This window comes from Musca domestica, unplaced genomic scaffold, assembly GCF_030504385.1.
Source record: "Musca domestica strain aabys unplaced genomic scaffold, Musca_domestica.polishedcontigs.V.1.1 10, whole genome shotgun sequence".
NCBI lineage: Eukaryota > Metazoa > Arthropoda > Insecta > Diptera > Muscidae > Musca > Musca domestica.
The window spans coordinates 14,415,315-14,439,785 of record NW_026712115.1 but is presented as its reverse complement, the minus strand read 5'-3'; the positions used below and the strand labels follow the sequence as shown (position 1 = coordinate 14,439,785).

Here is a 24,471-nt window from a genome sequence, read left to right as displayed (position 1 = left end):
AAGTTTTTACTAAATGTTTTAAGTTTTTTATAAACTAATTTTATATTTATTTTTTAACCCTCTTGGGCGCCAGTTAAGTATTTTGGTTATTTGTATGATGTTGTTACACCTTCTTTATTCCAGTTCTCTTATCAAACTAACTTATTAAGATACTTAAAGCTATGAATAAACTTATAATTATTGTTTTCTACAGCTGACTCTGCGCCTTTTTGTGGAGTATTATATTGCAATACGTTGAATAAATACTCGTATGTTTGGTGTTGGCTAAGCAATGCTGATGAATATAATTGCTGACACTGTGCCTCGTGTGGAGTGTTGCATTGCAATATGTTGGACGAACAATGAATGAAATATAAAGACTGATGATTAAAATAATGCTTATAAGTCCAGAGACCGCTGGACTGGTTATTGTCCTGTTCTTCACGACATCGATGTGTTGTAAGTTTTCAAAATTTAATCTTTGAAGATACGGCAGGCTCAATATCTCTTGATGACTTGTGATATTAACTATAGTAGATATAGCCGACGTCGGTACCATCTTCAGTACCATCTTCTGGTTTTTGTATATGGAGTCATTAATACTGATTTCATCTTCAAACGCAATCAAATATGTACCGGTAATTATTGTTACGGTTCCTTCTGGGTTTTTTTATAGTGGCTCTGTTGTCGTTTATTATCACGACGCCATCATCGACAATCTCCAATGGTTCAAGATGACTTGGTCTTGTGCTGCAGTGTGCTATAGTACCCGAATGAAGCTGTTGAGCACAAGTTGGTTGAGAATATTCTTGACAAAATGATGAAGTTAGCGTTGAGGTACAGTTTCCTATTGCAATTATACGATTTCCACAATTAGCGACGCCGTTGGTTTCAGCAAGATGTAGTATTGTGCCATTAGGTTGGACGGGGTGCATAATTATTTTCTTACATACTAATTTGGGCTTGGGATATTTAATAAGAAAATGCAACATTTCATTATACAGTAGGACCTTAATTAGTGATACTTCTAGCAAGTCTGTTACAGTTGTATTTGTTGAACTTATTTGTAATAATTCATTTACATCATCGGAATCTAATAGCGTAGGATTAATTACATCTGCTTTTACAAGAGTGATTGATAGCATTAATGTTTCGATTTCCGCAATTGTAATTCTGTTTCGAGCAAGTAGTATTTCGTATAAATACCCCGTATGAATTTGTTCAGGTTTAGCATTTCCAATAATTTTGTTGACAATATCTGTTAACTTATTTATCCGATCCTGTATTTCAGAGTTGATTGAAACCTGTTTGTTAATTGAGTTTATAAGTTCCTTCTGTCGAAATTTCTGTTCCTCAATGTCGTCAAAATCGGGAGTCCCCGCTATTATTTTTAGTGCTGTTCCCAAGATGTTAATACTTCTCGCGTGTCTGTGGTGAACATACAATGATTGTAGGAGGGAGCGTATTCGCTTAATATCAGACTCGAGTATTTTCACCATATGCGAGGAGGGGAAATGTTCCATAAGTTTTTCGGTTTCGTCCGCAATTTCCAAATATATTGTCAGATTTGATGTATGTCGTAAGTAGTCAAAGTCCTGCCAAATTATAACATCCCCATCTTCAATCGGTATGTAGTCGGAGCCAGAATAGTCAATTAATTTTGTGGTAAGGGGTCTAATAAGCAACATCATCAAAGTCCTAAAATTTGTTTAAAAGAGTTGTTAATTATAATCGGATTATACAAATTTTGAATTATCTTATGTTGTCCTTGTGGACCACCCTCCCTCTAATAAGAACCGTAGTTCCTAGATCGGCTTCTATTGTTTCTTCAGAGTATAACGGGGTCCATTTGTTTCCTAGCCTTTTGTTGTTTTTCACTAGTACGGACTCACCAACTTTAAATGTTCTATTTTGCCTGGAGGCATTGTTTCTATTTAGTACGGTCTGTTGAGCTTTTGAAATTTTTTCTTTAATTTCCTCCTTTAATTCGGATGAGGAGAATTGGAAAATATCTATCGGTCGTTTGTTGGTTATTGAGTGAATAGTCCGATTATATTTTTTGGTTGCTAGTAAAATAAGGTCAACTGTGCTTTCCATTTTCTTTTCTAATTTGAGGCATCTAGCTATTTCAGAAAGTGTGCTATGAAAGCGCTCGACTTGTCCATTTGATGTGCTATGAAGGGGAGCAGCGTTTTCCACTTTAACATTAAATTGAATCCGTAACAGGGACATAATAGTCTCAGATTTTAGTGAAGGTTCGTTGTCATAGTAAATATTTTCCGTGTGTGGAAAAAGATTCATTAGTTGTATAATCGGGCCTTTTAAATCTATTATTGTACGAGATGGAATATGTTGAAAAACCGCAAACTTTGAAAATTTATCGATACATGTTAGAAAAAAATTTTTATCCGTTGAAAATACATCGATATAAAGCATTTCGCCTACGTAAGATGGTGTTGGGGTTACCCCAAGCTCATGTTTCATAGGGTGTCTGTCGTATTTAGCCCTCGAACAGATTTTACAGTTTGCAGCAATTTCATTTGCCAACTTTGCCATTTTTGGAAAATAATAATCAGAAAGTATCTGCTTAACATTTTCCTGAGCTGCCCTATGGGCACGGTTATGTTCGATGGCAATAAATTCCCTCTGTTCATTTTTATCAAAAATGTCCTGGACAAAATTTTTGCAGTGCCAAAATTTAGTAGCGGGAAAGTATCTAACCAATTCATGCTGAATACAGGCTAAAGTTGGCAGATCGCAATGTATTGCATTTACGACATTTGGATTGATCACTGATTTTACTTCGTTTAGCAATGTTTCCCTGCTTGTGAAGTCAACCATATGTCGAGTCTTCTCAGTAAAGACAATAAAATTTCTTTTAAGTAGGAAATTTGCCTCCCGGAGGACAATTTGGTTCCTAAAGCAATTGACCGGTTTTTCTGTAGACTCATTGGTATAGGTCAAAGATATTTCGCTGTGTACCGTTGCAAGATCTGAGTGATTATCCTCTTCCAAAGTATTCAAAGATTGAGGTTCGAAATGTTTCTCGGTGCGCATAGATTCTACATTCAGAGTATGGATGTTCTGTCGTGAAAGGGCGTCCGCCACATAATTCTCCTTTCCAGGTTTATAAATAATTGTGGGATTATGTTCGTCAACAAATGCTGCCCACCGTTTTATCTTAGCATTCGGGTTTCTATCAGAGACTAAAAATGTAAGTGGTTGGTGATCTGTGTAAATATTTAAATATCTTACTCCATATAAAAAGTTCCTCAATTTTTGAAGAGCCCAAACAATAGCTAAGAGCTCTCGCTCATTCTGGAAATCATGGTGATTGGCCTCCCCCCTTGTGAGAGAACTGCTCCCAGACCCAATGAAGAGGCGTCTGTTGTAAGATCAAAAGGTTTTTTGAAGTCAGGATAAAGAAGCATAACTTCTTCAGAAGCAAGGATTTCCTTTAATTTTCTAAAGGTCTGCATTTGCTCTTCATTAAAATTTATTTTCACCCTTTTTGATTGAGAAGCACTAATCTTGCCGTTTTCGCCCTTTAGAATATCTGTTAGCGGCTTGGCGATAGATGCGAAATCTTTAATAAAGCATCTGTAATAACTTGCCAATCCTAGAAACGACCTTACGTTGAAGAGTGTAGAAGGTGTTTCATAATTAAGGATGGCCTTTACTTTTTCCGGGCTCGTTCTGATGCCATTTCTGGACACAAAAAAACCGAGGTATTCGACACTTTCCCGAAAGAAATGTGATTTTTCCCGAGAAATTCTCATATTGGCCCCGTATAATCTCTCCAGTACCCACTCAATATGTTTCACATGGTCTTCTTCGGTTTCAGAGAAAATAATGACGTCGTCGACATAAACATAGCATGACTTTCCAATTTGCTCTCTCAGGACATCGTCGATGGCCCTTTGGAAAATGCTGGGTGCATTCTTCAGACCAAAAGGAAGACGGCAAAATTCATATTTTCCATTTCCAACTGAGAATGCAGTTTTTTCACGATCTTGTTCAGATAATGTTATTTGATGGAAACCTGATTTAAGGTCAAGTGTCGTAAAAAATCTTTCTTTGCCAAGATTTGAGAGAATGACGGGTATTTGGGGTATTGGGTATTTGTCATCGATCGTAATGCTGTTCAGTTTCCTGAAGTCTATAACTAATCGTTTTTTGGAATTACCGTATTCATCCTTGCCCTTTTTATCAACAACCCAAACGGGATTATTGTAGGGTGATCTTGAAGGCCGTATTATGCCGTTATGCAGAAGTTCTTTTACTTCATTGTTAACAAAATCTGCTACACCCATGGGATATGGGTATAGTTTTGTATAAACGGGATCACTAGAATTAGTTCTAATGGTAGCTACAATATTCGTATTATATGGAAGTGATTCTTTGGGGTTTGCAAAAACACCCGAAAATTTTTTATCACTTCCTTAAATTTTTTCGCAACGATTTGAGGTATTTTCATGCCCTCAACTTGTGTAAAATTTACATTTACGCATTTTAAAAATTGGATCTTTTCGATCCCAACTGTAGTTTTAAGTTCCCTACTTTCAAAATTCAACGTTGCACCTATCTGTGTTAATAGATCCAGGCCAATTATACCATCAAACGTTGATAGTGATGGTAAGACAAAAAAATTACTATTGGTTTGAAAAATATTTATGGTACATTTTTCCTTAATTGCTGTGAAACCATGAATAGATTTCACTATGAACGGGTTGGCTACGGGAATAATACCTTTTAAACCTTTTATAGGTTTGATATAATTCTTCGAAGCCCCCGTATCAATAAGCAATTTTATGATTTTCCCTGCCACTTTCCTTTCTATAAATGGTAGCAGGGAGTTGTGTTCTATTTGATTATTTTCGTTCTTGTTTGAACGATTTGAATTTCTTTTAGAAAACTACGGATTTTTACTTTGAACATTTCCGTGTGCGAAATGTGTTTCATACTTATACTTATCTCTGTCCTCGCGTGATTTAGCGAAGTTTGACGCGAATTGGTATCTTTCCCGATTTGACTCAACCTCTTGGGCCAATGCCAATGCTGATGGTAAGTCGGATGGACGAGCGGAAAATAATACATTACTCAAATCTTTTTTTGTGCCAGAAATAAAAACGCGTAACGCATCCATTCTGTATTTTTCGTTCATACAATTTGCGACAACACTTTCATATGACATAGTGGTTTTGTTGGTAAGTAATGTCAGTTTCTTTTCTACTTCATCATAGAATTCTAGTAACGTCATATTACCCTGACGAAGAGTGGACAACTCTTGCTCAATTAAGTAAATTGGACGCTTATACGAATAAGTAAAGTCCAGTCGGGCAATAATAGCCTTAAAATTTAACACTGTATTGAATGAGGATAACACCATATCGGCTTGACCCTTTATTTTATTTCCAATTATTGCTACTGCCTGATAGTGTTTAGAACTTCCGTCGTAAGGCTCGAACAACTTATAAGCTGTATGAGCAGCCTGGCGCCATGAAACGTACGTTTCATGCTTGCCTTCAAAGTCTGGTAAGGATTTTACAACCTTTAAGGACTCATCACACCGGATTTCTTTGTTAATTTCAACATCCTTATAAGGCACAACTTCAGGAGTCGATAAAGAGAATTTTTCAAGTTTATTTTTCAATATCGGAAATTTGTTTTTCAAATTGCTGTCTTTGAACTTTGGCAGAGTCAACAAGCACACGTATGCTTTCTGTGGTAGTTGCCATTATATTATTATTGTCAGATCTTTTGTCTACAGGAATTTGATTGAAGGAATCTATTATAAATTCTACTTCTTAGTCAAGATCGCGATTATTCATTAATATCAGAAAAAAACGAACAGGCTTTTTTTTTAAATTTCATGAATTTTGAAAAAAAAAAAAACAAGCGGAATTAATTTTAAATATTATCGAAACCAATTTTTGCTAGCAGCCACTCACTTCTTATTAAGATCTTTATGATTCACTATATAATATTTATCATACACATTTTTCCAAACACTCGATTTGTGTTATTTAATATTAATTTTAATTATTCAATTATTCAATATGTACTATCTTACAATTGTATAAATAGAGACTCCATTTTATGTTGTGGGTGTCCTCTCCGCTGATGATGTTGTCGCCGTTGTTGTCCTCTTGTGTTTCTTATTTCTACGCAGCCCAGACAGATTTCAAAGCCTGGTGACGCACCTTCTTTCCAAGTTTTTACTAAATGTTTTAAGTTTTTTATAAACTAATTTTATATTTATTTTTTAACCCTCTTGGGCGCCAGTTAAGTATTTTGGTTATTTGTATGATGTTGTTACACCTTCTTTATTCCAGTTCTCTTATCAAACTAACTTATTAAGATACTTAAAGCTATGAATAAACTTATAATTATTGTTTTCTACAGCTGACTCTGCGACTTTTTGTGGAGTATTATATTGCAATACGTTGAATAAATACTCGTATGTTTGGTGTTGGCTAAGCAATGATGATGAATATAATTGCTGACACTGTGCCTCGTGTGGAGTGTTGCATTGCAATATGTTGGACGAACAATGAATGAAATATAAAGACTGATGATTAAAATAATGCTTATAAGTCCAGAGACCGCTGGACCGGTTATTGTCCTGTTCTTCACGACATCGATGTGTTGTAAGTTTTCAAAATTTAATCTTTGAAGATACGGCAGGCTCAATATCTCTTGATGACTTGTGATATTAACTATAGTAGATATAGCCGACGTCGGTACCATCTTCAGTACCATCTTCTGGTTTTTGTATATGGAGTCATTAATACTGATTTCATCTTCAAACGCAATCAAATATGTACCGGTAATTATTGTTACGGTTCCTTCTGGGTTTTTTTATAGTGGCTCTGTTGTCGTTTATTATCATGACGCCATCATCGACAATCTCCAATGGTTCAAGATGACTTGGTCTTGTGCTGCAGTGTGCTATAGTACCCGAATGAAGCTGTTGAGCACAAGTTGGTTGAGAATATTCTTGACAAAATGATGAAGTTAGCGTTGAGGTACAGTTTCCTATTGCAATTATACGATTTCCACAATTAGCGACGCCGTTGGTTTCAGCAAGATGTAGTATTGTGCCATTAGGTTGGACGGGGTGCATAATTATTTTCTTACATACTAATTTGGGCTTGGGATATTTAATAAGAAAATGCAACATTTCATTATACAGTAGGACCTTAATTAGTGATACTTCTAGCAAGTCTGTTACAGTTGTATTTGTTGAACTTATTTGTAATAATTCATTTACATCATCGGAATCTAATAGCGTAGGATTAATTACATCTGCTTTTACAAGAGTGATTGATAGCATTAATGTTTCGATTTCCGCAATTGTAATTCTGTTTCGAGCAAGTAGTATTTCGTATAAATACCCCGTATGAATTTGTTCAGGTTTAGCATTTCCAATAATTTTGTTGACAATATCTGTTAACTTATTTATCCGATCCTGTATTTCAGAGTTGATTGAAACCTGTTTGTTAATTGAGTTTATAAGTTCCTTCTGTCGAAATTTCTGTTCCTCAATGTCGTCAAAATCGGGAGTCCCCGCTATTATTTTTAGTGCTGTTCCCAAGATGTTAATACTTCTCGCGTGTCTGTGGTGAACATACAATGATTGTAGGAGGGAGCGTATTCGCTTAATATCAGACTCGAGTATTTTCACCATATGCGAGGAGGGGAAATGTTCCATATCGATGTATTTTCAACGGATAAAAATTTTTTTCTAACATGTATCGATAAATTTTCAAAGTTTGCGGTTGTTCAACATATTCCATCTCGTACAATAATAGATTTAAAAGGCCCGATTATAAAACTAATGAATCTTTTTCCACACACGGAAAATATTTACTATGACAACGAACCTTCACTAAAATCTGAGACTATTATGTCCCTGTTACGGATTCAATTTAATGTTAAAGTGGAAAACGCTGCTCCCCTTCATAGCACATCAAATGGACAAGTCGAGCGCTTTCATAGCACACTTTCTGAAATAGCTAGATGCCTCAAATTAGAAAAGAAAATGGAAAGCACAGTTGACCTTATTTTACTAGCAACCAAAAAATATAATCGGACTATTCACTCAATAACCAACAAACGACCGATAGATATTTTCCAATTCTCCTCATCCGAATTAAAGGAGGAAATTAAAGAAAAAATTTCAAAAGCTCAACAGACCGTACTAAATAGAAACAATGCCTCCAGGCAAAATAGAACATTTGAAGTTGGTGAGTCCGTACTAGTGAAAAACAACAAAAGGCTAGGAAACAAATGGACCCCGTTATACTCTGAAGAAACAATAGAAGCCGATCTAGGAACTACGGTTCTTATTAGAGGGAGGGTGGTCCACAAGGACAACATAAGATAATTCAAAATTTGTATAATCCGATTATAATTAACAACTCTTTTAAACAAATTTTAGGACTTTGATGATGTTGCTTATCAGACCCCTTACCACAAAATTAATTGACTATTCTGGCTCCGACTACATACCGATTGAAGATGGGGATGTTATAATTTGGCAGGACTTTGACTACTTACGACATACATCAAATCTGACAATATATTTGGAAATTGCGGAAGAAACCGAAAAACTTATGGAACATTTCCCCTCCTCGCATATGGTGAACATACTCGAGTCTGATATTAAGCGAATACAATCATTGTATGTTCACCACAGACACGCGAGAAGTATTAACATCATGGGAACAGCACTAAAAATAATAGCGGGGACTCCCGATTTTGACGACATTGAGGAACAGAAATTTCGACAGAAGGAACTTATAAACTCAATTAACAAACAGGTTTCAATCAACTCTAAAATACAGGATCGGATAAATAAGTTAACAGATATTGTCAACAAAATTATTGGAAATGCTAAACCTGAACAAATTCATACGGGGTATTTATACGAAATACTACTTGCTCGAAACAGAATTACAATTGCGGAAATCGAAACATTAATGCTATCAATCACTCTTGTAAAAGCAGATGTAATTAATCCTACGCTATTAGATTCCGATGATGTAAATGAATTATTACAAATAAGTTCAACAAATACAACTGTAACAGACTTGCTAGAAGTATCACTAATTAAGGTCCTACTGTATAATGAAATGTTGCATTTTCTTATTAAATATCCCAAGCCCAAATTAGTATGTAAGAAAATAATTATGCACCCCGTCCAACCTAATGGCACAATACTACATCTTGCTGAAACCAACGGCGTCGCTAATTGTGGAAATCGTATAATTGCAATAGGAAACTGTACCTCAACGCTAACTTCATCATTTTGTCAAGAATATTCTCAACCAACTTGTGCTCAACAGCTTCATTCGGGTACTATAGCACACTGCAGCACAAGACCAAGTCATCTTGAACCATTGGAGATTGTCGATGATGGCGTCATGATAATAAACGACAACAGAGCCACTATAAAAAAACCCAGAAGGAACCGTAACAATAATTACCGGTACATATTTGATTGCGTTTGAAGATGAAATCAGTATTAATGACTCCATATACAAAAACCAGAAGATGGTACTGAAGATGGTACCGACGTCGGCTATATCTACTATAGTTAATATCACAAGTCATCAAGAGATATTGAGCCTGCCGTATCTTCAAAGATTAAATTTTGAAAACTTACAACACATCGATGTCGTGAAGAACAGGACAATAACCGGTCCAGCGGTCTCTGGACTTATAAGCATTATTTTAATCATCAGTCTTTATATTTCATTCATTGTTCGTCCAACATATTGCAATGCAACACTCCACACGAGGCACAGTGTCAGCAATTATATTCATCATCATTGCTTAGCCAACACCAAACATACGAGTATTTATTCAACGTATTGCAATATAATACTCCACAAAAAGTCGCAGAGTCAGCTGTAGAAAACAATAATTATAAGTTTATTCATAGCTTTAAGTATCTTAATAAGTTAGTTTGATAAGAGAACTGGAATAAAGAAGGTGTAACAACATCATACAAATAACCAAAATACTTAACTGGCGCCCAAGAGGGTTAAAAAATAAATATAAAATTAGTTTATAAAAAACTTAAAACATTTAGTAAAAACTTGGAAAGAAGGTGCGTCACCAGGCTTTGAAATCTGTCTGGGCTGCGTAGAAATAAGAAACACAAGAGGACAACAACGGCGACAACATCATCAGCGGAGAGGACACCCACAACATAAAATGGAGTCTCTATTTATACAATTGTAAGATAGTACATATTGAATAATTGAATAATTAAAATTAATATTAAATAACACAAATCGAGTGTTTGGAAAAATGTGTATGATAAATATTATATAGTGAATCATAAAGATCTTAATAAGAAGTGAGTGGCTGCTAGCAAAAATTGGTTTCGATAATATTTAAAATTAATTCCGCTTGTTTTTTTTTCAAAATTCATGAAATTTAAAAAAAAAGCCTGTTCGTTTTTTTCTGATATTAATGAATAATCGCGATCTTGACTAAGAAGTAGAATTTATAATAGATTCCTTCAATCAAATTCCTGTAGACAAAAGATCTGACAATAATAATATAATGGCAACTACCACAGAAAGCATACGTGTGCTTGTTGACTCTGCCAAAGTTCAAAGACAGCAATTTGAAAAACAAATTTCCGATATTGAAAAATAAACTTGAAAAATTCTCTTTATCGACTCCTGAAGTTGTGCCTTATAAGGATGTTGAAATTAACAAAGAAATCCGGTGTGATGAGTCCTTAAAGGTTGTAAAATCCTTACCAGACTTTGAAGGCAAGCATGAAACGTACGTTTCATGGCGCCAGGCTGCTCATACAGCTTATAAGTTGTTCGAGCCTTACGACGGAAGTTCTAAACACTATCAGGCAGTAGCAATAATTGGAAATAAAATAAAGGGTCAAGCCGATATGGTGTTATCCTCATTCAATACAGTGTTAAATTTTAAGGCTATTATTGCCCGACTGGACTTTACTTATTCGTATAAGCGTCCAATTTACTTAATTGAGCAAGAGTTGTCCACTCTTCGTCAGGGTAATATGACGTTACTAGAATTCTATGATGAAGTAGAAAAGAAACTGACATTACTTACCAACAAAACCACTATGTCATATGAAAGTGTTGTCGCAAATTGTATGAACGAAAAATACAGAATGGATGCGTTACGCGTTTTTATTTCTGGCACAAAAAAAGATTTGAGTAATGTATTATTTTCCGCTCGTCCATCCGACTTACCATCAGCATTGGCATTGGCCCAAGAGGTTGAGTCAAATCGGGAAAGATACCAATTCGCGTCAAACTTCGCTAAATCACGCGAGGACAGAGATAAGTATAAGTATGAAACACATTTCGCACACGGAAATGTTCAAAGTAAAAATCCGTAGTTTTCTAAAAGAAATTCAAATCGTTCAAACAAGAACGAAAATAATCAAATAGAACACAACTCCCTGCTACCATTTATAGAAAGGAAAGTGGCAGGGAAAATCATAAAATTGCTTATTGATACGGGGGCTTCGAAGAATTATATCAAACCTATAAAAGGTTTAAAAGGTATTATTCCCGTAGCCAACCCGTTCATAGTGAAATCTATTCATGGTTTCACAGCAATTAAGGAAAAATGTACCATAAATATTTTTCAAACCAATAGTAATTTTTTTGTCTTACCATCACTATCAACGTTTGATGGTATAATTGGCCTGGATCTATTAACACAGATAGGTGCAACGTTGAATTTTGAAAGTAGGGAACTTAAAACTACAGTTGGGATCGAAAAGATCCAATTTTTAAAATGCGTAAATGTAAATTTTACACAAGTTGAGGGCATGAAAATACCTCAAATCGTTGCGAAAAAATTTAAGGAAGTGATAAAAAATTTTCGGGTGTTTTTGCAAACCCCAAAGAATCACTTCCATATAATACGAATATTGTAGCTACCATTAGAACTAATTCTAGTGATCCCGTTTATACAAAACTATACCCATATCCCATGGGTGTAGCAGATTTTGTTAACAATGAAGTAAAAGAACTTCTGCATAACGGCATAATACGGCCTTCAAGATCACCCTACAATAATCCCGTTTGGGTTGTTGATAAAAAGGGCAAGGATGAATACGGTAATTCCAAAAAACGATTAGTTATAGACTTCAGGAAACTGAACAGCATTACGATCGATGACAAATACCCAATACCCCAAATACCCGTCATTCTCTCAAATCTTGGCAAAGAAAGATTTTTTACGACACTTGACCTTAAATCAGGTTTCCATCAAATAACATTATCTGAACAAGATCGTGAAAAAACTGCATTCTCAGTTGGAAATGGAAAATATGAATTTTGCCGTCTTCCTTTTGGTCTGAAGAATGCACCCAGCATTTTCCAAAGGGCCATCGACGATGTCCTGAGAGAGCAAATTGGAAAGTCATGCTATGTTTATGTCGACGACGTCATTATTTTCTCTGAAACCGAAGAAGACCATGTGAAACATATTGAGTGGGTACTGGAGAGATTATACGGGGCCAATATGAGAATTTCTCGGGAAAAATCACATTTCTTTCGGGAAAGTGTCGAATACCTCGGTTTTTTTGTGTCCAGAAATGGCATCAGAACGAGCCCGGAAAAAGTAAAGGCCATCCTTAATTATGAAACACCTTCTACACTCTTCAACGTAAGGTCGTTTCTAGGATTGGCAAGTTATTACAGATGCTTTATTAAAGATTTCGCATCTATCGCCAAGCCGCTAACAGATATTCTAAAGGGCGAAAACGGCAAGATTAGTGCTTCTCAATCAAAAAGGGTGAAAATAAATTTTAATGAAGAGCAAATGCAGACCTTTAGAAAATTAAAGGAAATCCTTGCTTCTGAAGAAGTTATGCTTCTTTATCCTGACTTCAAAAAACCTTTTGATCTTACAACAGACGCCTCTTCATTGGGTCTGGGAGCAGTTCTCTCACAAGGGGGGAGGCCAATCACCATGATTTCCAGAATGAGCGAGAGCTCTTAGCTATTGTTTGGGCTCTTCAAAAATTGAGGAACTTTTTATATGGAGTAAGATATTTAAATATTTACATAGATCACCAACCACTTACATTTTTAGTCTCTGATAGAAACCCGAATGCTAAGATAAAACGGTGGGCAGCATTTGTTGACGAACATAATCCCACAATTATTTATAAACCTGGAAAGGAGAATTATGTGGCGGACGCCCTTTCACGACAGAACATCCATACTCTGAATGTAGAATCTATGCGCACCGAGAAACATTTCGAACCTCAATATTTGAATACTTTGGAAGAGGATAATCACTCAGATCTTGCAACGGTACACAGCGAAATATCTTTGACCTATACCAATGAGTCTACAGAAAAACCGGTCAATTGCTTTAGGAACCAAATTGTCCTCCGGGAGGCAAATTTCCTACTTAAAAGAAATTTTATTGTCTTTACTGAGAAGACTCGACATATGGTTGACTTCACAAGCAGGGAAACATTGCTAAACGAAGTAAAATCAGTGATCAATCCAAATGTCGTAAATGCAATACATTGCGATCTGCCAACTTTAGCCTGTATTCAGCATGAATTGGTTAGATACTTTCCCGCTACTAAATTTTGGCACTGCAAAAATTTTGTCCAGGACATTTTTGATAAAAATGAACAGAGGGAATTTATTGCCATCGAACATAACCGTGCCCATAGGGCAGCTCAGGAAAATGTTAAGCAGATACTTTCTGATTATTATTTTCCAAAAATGGCAAAGTTGGCAAATGAAATTGCTGCAAACTGTAAAATCTGTTCGAGGGCTAAATACGACAGACACCCTATGAAACATGAGCTTGGGGTAACCCCAACACCATCTTACGTAGGCGAAATGCTTCATATCGATGTATTTTCAACGGATAAAAATTTTTTTCTAACATGTATCGATAAATTTTCAAAGTTTGCGGTTTTTCAACATATTCCATCTCGTACAATAATAGATTTAAAAGGCCCGATTATACAACTAATGAATCTTTTTCCACACACGGAAAATATTTACTATGACAACGAACCTTCACTAAAATCTGAGACTATTATGTCCCTGTTACGGATTCAATTTAATGTTAAAGTGGAAAACGCTGCTCCCCTTCATAGCACATCAAATGGACAAGTCGAGCGCTTTCATAGCACACTTTCTGAAATAGCTAGATGCCTCAAATTAGAAAAGAAAATGGAAAGCACAGTTGACCTTATTTTACTAGCAACCAAAAAATATAATCGGACTATTCACTCAATAACCAACAAACGACCGATAGATATTTTCCAATTCTCCTCATCCGAATTAAAGGAGGAAATTAAAGAAAAAATTTCAAAAGCTCAACAGACCGTACTAAATAGAAACAATGCCTCCAGGCAAAATAGAACATTTGAAGTTGGTGAGTCCGTACTAGTGAAAAACAACAAAAGGCTAGGAAACAAATGGACCCCGTTATACTCTGAAGAAACAATAGAAGCCGATCTAGGAACTACGGTTCTTATTAGAGGGAGGGTGGTCCACAAGGACAACATAAGATAATTCAAAATTTGTATAATCCGATTATAATTAACAACTCTTTTAAACAAATTTTAGGACTTTGATGATGTTGCTTATCAGACCCCTTACCACAAAATCAATTGACTATTCTGGCTCCGACTACATACCGATTGAAGATGGGGATGTTATAATTTGGCAGGACTTTGACTACTTACGACATACATCAAATCTGACAATATATTTGGAAATTGCGGAAGAAACCGAAAAACTTATGGAACATTTCCCCTCCTCGCATATGGTGAACATACTCGAGTCTGATATTAAGCGAATACAATCATTGTATGTTCACCACAGACACGCGAGAAGTATTAACATCATGGGAACAGCACTAAAAATAATAGCGGGGACTCCCGATTTTGACGACATTGAGGAACAGAAATTTCGACAGAAGGAACTTATAAACTCAATTAACAAACAGGTTTCAATCAACTCTAAAATACAGGATCGGATAAATAAGTTAACAGATATTGTCAACAAAATTATTGGAAATGCTAAACCTGAACAAATTCATACGGGGTATTTATACGAAATACTACTTGCTCGAAACAGAATTACAATTGCGGAAATCGAAACATTAATGCTATCAATCACTCTTGTAAAAGCAGATGTAATTAATCCTACGCTATTAGATTCCGATGATGTAAATGAATTATTACAAATAAGTTCAACAAATACAACTGTAACAGACTTGCTAGAAGTATCACTAATTAAGGTCCTACTGTATAATGAAATGTTGCATTTTCTTATTAAATATCCCAAGCCCAAATTAGTATGTAAGAAAATAATTATGCACCCCGTCCAACCTAATGGCACAATACTACATCTTGCTGAAACCAACGGCGTCGCTAATTGTGGAAATCGTATAATTGCAATAGGAAACTGTACCTCAACGCTAACTTCATCATTTTGTCAAGAATATTCTCAACCAACTTGTGCTCAACAGCTTCATTCGGGTACTATAGCACACTGCAGCACAAGACCAAGTCATCTTGAACCATTGGAGATTGTCGATGATGGCGTCATGATAATAAACGACAACAGAGCCACTATAAAAAAACCCAGAAGGAACCGTAACAATAATTACCGGTACATATTTGATTGCGTTTGAAGATGAAATCAGTATTAATGACTCCATATACAAAAACCAGAAGATGGTACTGAAGATGGTACCGACGTCGGCTATATCTACTATAGTTAATATCACAAGTCATCAAGAGATATTGAGCCTGCCGTATCTTCAAAGATTAAATTTTGAAAACTTACAACACATCGATGTCGTGAAGAACAGGACAATAACCGGTCCAGCGGTCTCTGGACTTATAAGCATTATTTTAATCATCAGTCTTTATATTTCATTCATTGTTCGTCCAACATATTGCAATGCAACACTCCACACGAGGCACAGTGTCAGCAATTATATTCATCATCATTGCTTAGCCAACACCAAACATACGAGTATTTATTCAACGTATTGCAATATAATACTCCACAAAAAGGCGCAGAGTCAGCTGTAGAAAACAATAATTATAAGTTTATTCATAGCTTTAAGTATCTTAATAAGTTAGTTTGATAAGAGAACTGGAATAAAGAAGGTGTAACAACATCATACAAATAACCAAAATACTTAACTGGCGCCCAAGAGGGTTAAAAAATAAATATAAAATTAGTTTATAAAAAACTTAAAACATTTAGTAAAAACTTGGAAAGAAGGTGCGTCACCAGGCTTTGAAATCTGTCTAGGCTGCGTAGAAATAAGAAACACAAGAGGACAGCAACGGCGACAACATCATCAGCGGAGAGGACACCCACAACATAAAATGGAGTCTCTATTTATACAATTGTAAGATAGTACATATTGAATAATTGAATAATTAAAATTAATATTAAATAACACAAATCGAGTGTTTGGAAAAATGTGTATGATAAATATTATATAGTGAATCATAAAGATCTTAATAAGAAGTGAGTGGCTGCTAGCAAAAATTGGTTTCGATAATATTTAAAATTAATTCCGCTTGTTTTTTTTTTCAAAATTCATGAAATTTAAAAAAAAGCCTGTTCGTTTTTTTCTGATATTAATGAATAATCGCGATCTTGACTAAGAAGTAGAATTTATAATAGATTCCTTCAATCAAATTCCTGTAGACAAAAGATCTGACAATAATAATATAATGGCAACTACCGCAGAAAGCATACGTGTGCTTGTTGACTCTGCCAAAGTTCAAAGACAGCAATTTGAAAAACAAATTTCCGATATTGATAATAAACTTGAAAAATTCTCTTTATCGACTCCTGAAGTTGTGCCTTATAAGGATGTTGAAATTAACAAAGAAATCCGGTGTGATGAGTCCTTAAAGGTTGTAAAATCCTTACCAGACTTTGAAGGCAAGCATGAAACGTACGTTTCATGGCGCCAGGCTGCTCATACAGCTTATAAGTTGTTCGAGCCTTACGATGGAAGTTCTAAACACTATCAGGCAGTAGCAATAATTGGAAATAAAATAAAGGGTCAAGCCGATATGGTGTTATCCTCATTCAATACAGTGTTAAATTTTAAGGCTATTATTGCCCGACTGGACTTTACTTATTCGTATAAGCGTCCAATTTACTTAATTGAGCAAGAGTTGTCCACTCTTCGTCAGGGTAATATGACGTTACTAGAATTCTATGATGAAGTAGAAAAGAAACTGACATTACTTACCAACAAAACCACTATGTCATATGAAAGTGTTGTCGCAAATTGTATGAACGAAAAATACAGAATGGATGCGTTACGCGTTTTCATTTCTGGCACAAAAAAAGATTTGAGTAATGTATTATTTTCCGCTCGTCCATCCGACTTACCATCAGCATTGGCATTGGCCCAAGAGGTTGAGTCAAATCGGGAAAGATACCAATTCGCGTCAAACTTCGCTAAATCACGCGAGGACAGAGATAAGTATAAGTATGAAACACATTTCGCACACGGAAATGTTCAAAGTAAAAATCCGTAGTTTTCGAAAAGAAATTCAAATCGTTCAAACAAGAACGAAAATAATCAAATAGAACCCATGGAGGTCGATGAATCTATGCGATTCAGACAATCAACTAAATTCAAGCCATCTACACAGGGCTTACCTCAGAATCAATACGATCGAAAACAGAACCTACCACAGCCGTTCCAAAATCGACCAAATTGGCAGGCCCAACAGTGGTACGGCAAAATACACTGGGCTAAAACATCAGAGAATTAATCACATTTCTCAAGATGAGTCCGGATGTGGTCAAGACTACCATCAAATGGCAGAAACCGAAGCAGACGATATTGTAATCGATGCTGGGGATGAATTTGACCAGATTATTTTTTTAGGCACAACTCCCTGCTACCATTTATAGAAAGGAAAGTGGCAGGGAAAATCATAAAATTGCTTATTGATTCATACGGGGGCTTCGAAGAATTATATCAAACCTATAAAAGGTTTAAAAGGTATTATTCCCGTAGCCAACCCGTTCATAGTGAAATCTATTCATGGTTTCACAGCAATTAAGGAAAAATGTACCATAAATATTTTTCAAACCAATAGTAATTTTTTTGTCTTACCATCACTATCAACGTTTGATTATTATAATTGGCCTGGATCTATTAACACAGATAGGTGCAACGTTGAATTTTGAAAGTAGGGAACTTAAAACTACAGTTGGGATCGAAAAGATCCAATTTTTAAAATGCGTAAATGTAAATTTTACACAAGTTGAGGACATGAAAATACCTCAAATCGTTGCGAAAAAATTTAAGGAAGTGATAAAAAAAATTTCGGGTGTTTTTGCAAACCCCAAAGAATCACTTCCATATAATACGAATATTGTAGCTACCATTAGAACTAATTCTAGTGATCCCGTTTATACAAAACTATACCCATATCCCATGGGTGTAGCAGATTTTGTTAACAATGAAGTAAAAGAACTTCTGCATAACGGCATAATACGGCCTTCAAGATCACCCTACAATAATCCCGTTTGGGTTGTTGGTAAAAAGGGCAAGGATGAATACGGTAATTCCAAAAAACGATTAGTTATAGACTTCAGGAAACTGAACAGCATTACGATCGATGACAAATACCCAATACCCCAAATACCCGTCATTCTCTCAAATCTTGGCAAAGTTGTCGCCGTTGTTGTCCTCTTGTGTTTCTTATTTCTACGCAGCCCAGACAGATTTCGAAGCCTGGTGACGCACCTTCTTTCCAAGTTTTTACTAAATGTTTTAAGTTTTTTATAAACTTATTTTATATTTATTTTTTAACCCTCTTGGGCGCCAGTTAAGTATTTTGGTTATTTGTATGATGTTGTTACACCTTCTTTATTCCAGTTCTCTTATCAAACTAACTTATTAAGATACTTAAAGCTATGAATAAACTTATACTTATTGTTTTCTACAGCTGACTCTGCGCCTTGTTGTGGAGTATTATATTGCAATACGTTGAATAAATGCTCGTATGTTTGGTGTTGGCTAAGCAATGATGATGAATATAATTGTTGACACGGTGCCTCGTGTGGAGTGTTGCATTGCAATATGTTGAACCAACAATTATTATAGTTCGCCATGTGTTAACTTATTTGTATATATATATATATATATATATATATATATATATATATATATATATATATATATATATATATATATATATATATATATATATATATATATATATATATATATATATATATATATATATATATATATATATATATATATATACAAAAAAGTTAACACATGTCGAACTATAATAATTGTTCGTTCAATATATTGCAATGCAACACTCCACACGGGTGGGTCGGCTGAAGCCACATTGCAACTTTGAGAATTGTTGAAGTTAAAAAGAATGTAATATTACAAGCCATAGAAAAATCATCAGAACGAATTGTTGTAATGAGTTATGAATGAGGCTGTGATGGCAGTTCAAGGTCATTCTACTTATAAACAAAAGTTTTCTGGCAACCAATCAAATGAATACCTATTTACCATCACAGATCGAACTGTTTTTGATGAAAGGAAGGCGCGGATAATTGACGAGTTAAAGAAAAAAATGTATATTCTGGTTGATAAACCAAAGTCAGGATCTGGAACAACAAATGACGGCAATACTGCTAGACGTTTTTTAGACAGCCTGGATTAGCATTGTCTATCACTGGAGTAGATGAGAGAGAAATTAAGAATTTTAGCATAATCATTTCAACAATGGTTTGTGGTTATGCTATTAATATCGAGGCATTTAAAAATATTACTCACGAAACAGCAAAACTGTTTGTAAAATTGTATCCATGGTTCTACATGCCCTCAAGTATTCATAGGATAATAGTACATGGTGCGGACATAATAAAATGTGCCGCCTTACCTATTGGTATGTTATCGGAGGAGGCTATTGAGTCAAGAAATAAGGATTTCCGGAATTATAGGGAGTTGTACACAAGGAAGGTGTCACGTGAAAAAAACATGAGACCTTTTTAACAGACTTTTGATTTCATTCAGATCCTGTAATATCAAGTTTCTCCTCTAACAAAAGACGTACTTAGCTTGTTACAGGATCCAATGCTACAAAGCTACAAATCAAACGAGAATTCAGATCTTGAAAGTGATGAAGATTATTAAATAAAATTAAATCAATAAATAAATAAAAATAAAAAATATTATGTTTTCACAACTATTTAAAACTAAAGTGTAACTCTGATTTCATGTCGATTCGTATCTAAATGGAGCATTAGAAAACGAAAAATCGCCAAAAAATTTCCCACAGTGGCCCGGTCTCACTTACATTTCTCTCTTCCGTATGAAAGAGTGACATATACACTTGAAACTACTGTAACAAACTGGTTGATGTATTCGGTATATTCTTCTGACAAGAGGATAAAAAAAAACTATTTTGCAAAAAATTTTGTCAAACAATGTAATTTTTGTAGACTATTTTTTTTGACAAAACTCTTTTTTGAATAGGGTCCAGTTCGCTTTTATTTTATTTATATTGCTTTACTTATTTATATTGCTTCACCAACGAAAAAACCCGTCTATACTTTACGCCGGCAAAATTCTGTTCCCTTTGAGTGATTACCAGAAACTCGTATCTTTCTTGCAACATTACTTTTTTATATCTTCCGCCATATTTTGGAGGGTATATTAACTTAGTTATTTTGTTTGTAACTTCTCGAAACAATCGTGTTAGACCCAACAAAGTGTATATATTCCTGATCAGCTTAAAATACTAAGTCGATTTGGCGATGTCCGTTTGTCCGTGTGCCAGTTGTAATCTCGCTATTTTTGGAAAGAATTGAGATAAAAGGCTAAAATTTTGCACACATGTGTGGGCAGGTTGGGTTCGTAAATGGGTCATGTTGGTCTACGTTTTCGTATAGCCCCAGATTTGTTGCCCAGTTTTTTGTCGTTGGCGTGACCAGGCAAGAAAATAAAAAGGAAACTAATAAAATCATTTGGTAACTTGAACCGTAACATTTCAAGACACTAAAAAGCGACGAAATACCCAAATTATAATAACCTGACCGAGGCCATTAAAGAGATTGAGATATGGACTAAAATGGTTGCCAAAGACAAATATGAAAGTTTTGTTTCCAAATTGCTAAATAAAAGTCTAATAAAAGCTAAATAAAAAGTTCCATACCAAAGAAGCCTGGAGGTTTACAAATCATGGAATAACACAAATGATGAGGCCTACTGAAAGTGTTTATAAGGCCAAGTACCAGAGGATCACAGAAGTGGAACGGCCAACCTCAATGAAAGGAGAAACCAGGATGTCATTATATTTGATTATGAGTTATTCTAGCAAATGCCGGCGAAGAAGTAAGTATCAGGAGCATGACATGACAATGTAACATTTGAAATGATAAATGCACTGCTAGGAATATCCAAGAGAATACTGCCATGTGTAAAGCCTTTTTGGACAATACCATTGGAAGATAATTATCGAAGTTTTCCCTATTCCAAGACCATATAATGATTTGAGTCTTCCCCCTTTTTTTAAATGCATCAACTTAATGTTGAAACCCAACGCTTTACATTTACTCTTTTCATCATCCCAACTAGGTGTTCGTGACAGTTTACATCAGTTTTAAATTGTCATTAACTTCATTTTTTATCGTTAGCTGTATACATATATATATGCCAGAATTGTAAAGTATATATAACTTATTTATTTTATAAAAGTATAAATGCTTCGTTTTAGTGCTTAAATTAATGGCGATGTCAACGCAAGGGTGTAAGTTAGATGGGAGTACTGTAAAAGTTGAAATTAAAGAATGTTTTAAACCAACACAATGATGTTGCTAGAAGGAGAATACTATTTCCTTGTTCCAGAGGAAGTAACATTTAAAACCAAGGAGTATGCAACAATTGTATTTCCTAGCTTTGGGGCGACAAACAACATGCTGTGATGCCAAGGGAGAAACTGAATTGTGTGAAGGTAACCAAAAGATTGTCTTTGCTACGAATGTGATTGCTGTATTGTTGTGACTAGGGACATGAAAATGTTCCCGTGTATGTATACAGCTAACGATAAAAAATGAAGTTAATGACAATTTAAAACTGATGTAAACTGTCACGAACACCTAGTTGGGATGATGAAAAGAGTAAATGTAAAGCGTTGGGTTTCAACATTAAGTTGATGCATTTAAAAAAAGGGGGAAGACTCAAATCATTAGATGGTCTTGGAATAGGGACAACTTCGATAATTATCTTCCAATGGTATTGTCCAAAAAGGCTTTACACATGGCAGTATTCTCTTGGATATTCCTAGCAGTGCATTTATCATTTCAAATGTTACATTGTCATGTCCTGCTCCTGATACTTACTTCTTCGCCGGCATTTGCTAGAATAACTCATAATCAAATATAATGACATCCTGGTTTCTCCTTTCATTGAGGTTGGCCGTTCCACTTCTGTGATCCTCTGGTACTTGGCCTTTTAAACACTTTCAGTAGGCCTCATCATTTGTGTTATTCCATGATTTGTCAACAACAACATCTCTGATTTTAATATTTTTGATGAACCTCCAGGCTTCTTTGGTATGGAACTTTTTATTTAGCTTTTATTAGACTTTTATTTAGCAATTTGGAAACAAAACTTTCATATTTGTCTTTGGCAACCATTTTAGTCCATATCTCAATCTCTTTAATGGCCTCGGTCAGGTTATTATAATTTGGGTATTTCGTCGCTTTTTAGTGTCTTGAAATGTTACGGTTCAAGTTACCAAATGATTTTATTAGTTTCCTTTTTATTTTCTTGCCTGGTCACGCCAACGACAAAAAACTGGGCAACAAATCTGGGGCTATACGAAAACGTAGACCAACCTGACCCATTTACGAACTCAACCTGCCCACACATGTGTGCAGTAGTTTCAAGTGTATATGTCACTCTTTCATACGGAAGAGAGAAATGTAAGTGAGACCGGGCCACTGAGGGAAATTTTTTGGCGATTTTTCGTTTTCTAATGCTCCATTTAGATACGAATCGACATGAAATCAGAGTTACACTTTAGTTTTAAATAGTTGTGAAAACATAATATTTTTTATTTTTATTTATTTATTGATTTAATTTTATTTAATAATCTTCATCACTTTCAAGATCTGAATTCTCGTTTGATTTGTAGCTAGTTGGTAGCATTGGATCCTGTAACAAGCTAAGTACGTCTTTTGTTAGAGGCTCACTTTTTCGTCAGCTGATGGAAGTTCTCCGAGAAAAACTTGATATTACAGGATCTGAACGAAATCAAAATTCTGTTAAAAAGGTCTCATGTTTTTTTCACGTGACACCTTCCTTGTGTACAACTCCCTATAATTCCGGAAATCCCTATTTCTTGACTCAATAGCCTCCTCCGATAACATACCAATAGGTAAGGCGGCACATTTTATTATGTCCGCACCATCTACTATTATCCTATGAATACTTGAGGGCATGTAGAACCATGGATACAATTTTACAAACAGTTTTGCTGTTTCGTGAGTAATATTTTTAAATGCCTCGATATTAATAGCATAACCACAAACCTCATTCATAACTCATTACAAAATTTCGCTCTGATGATTTTTCTATGGCTGTAATATTACATCCTTTTTAACTTCAACAATTCTCTAAGTTGTGTGGTCAACCAAGGCCTGCAATGTGACTTCAGTCGACCCACCCTTCACTTGTATTTCCTCTTCTTCAGGATAACAACTCATTATGGCTTCATTGTATGAAAGATATATTTGCTTTGCGACTTTTAGCACCCGAATACATCAGCATATATGTATGTTTTATATACCGTCAACATAAAGTGCCAATGCTTCATCAGGTGTATATTAGGTGGGAGTAATTTGAGGATAAGATAATTTTTTTTTTCAAAGTTGAAGCTTTTGTTGGCGATATTACAATTGCTTTTATCACTGCAGCTGCATCCCTTTCACCTGATTTATATGAGCTCACCCGTGCGGCGACTAATAATTCTTCCTTGCTAGTATTTCTAACTAGTGCAGATACTTTATCTATCTTTGAACAAGAGCATAATTCCGAATAGGACTTAGGTAGCCGGCCTCGTAATTTGAAATTACCCGAATTCAAAGTAATTTTTTCATGTTCCATATTAAAAACAACAGTTGTATTTTTCTATTTCTACAGGCGGCAATCCATTTTTTTCTTAAAATTGCTGCATAAACTGCGAACCATTTCTCTATTTTTTTTAACTTTTAGGTTGTCTTCAGCAGGTTCTATTCCAAATTTATGAAAAACGAGTTTCAGTACCTTAGCAATTTTTTCACTATTATTGCTCGATTGAAGGCAAACTTCAAAAAGTTGAAATCGGCATATTTTGTAAAAAGGGCGTAAAATATTTGCTCGCAGGTTATTGCAGCTAAATTTTTACAGGTTGTTGACGATTAAGTGTAC

General features: G+C 35.1%; 1 protein-coding gene across 2 annotated transcripts in view; it reads left to right on the top strand.

The window, feature by feature from the left end:
• The window catches only part of LOC101898218 (tumor necrosis factor alpha-induced protein 8-like protein), a 161,494-nt gene that overhangs the window by 60,550 nt on the left and 76,473 nt on the right, over positions 1-24,471 (top strand). The gene's annotated exons all lie outside the window — the stretch shown is intronic.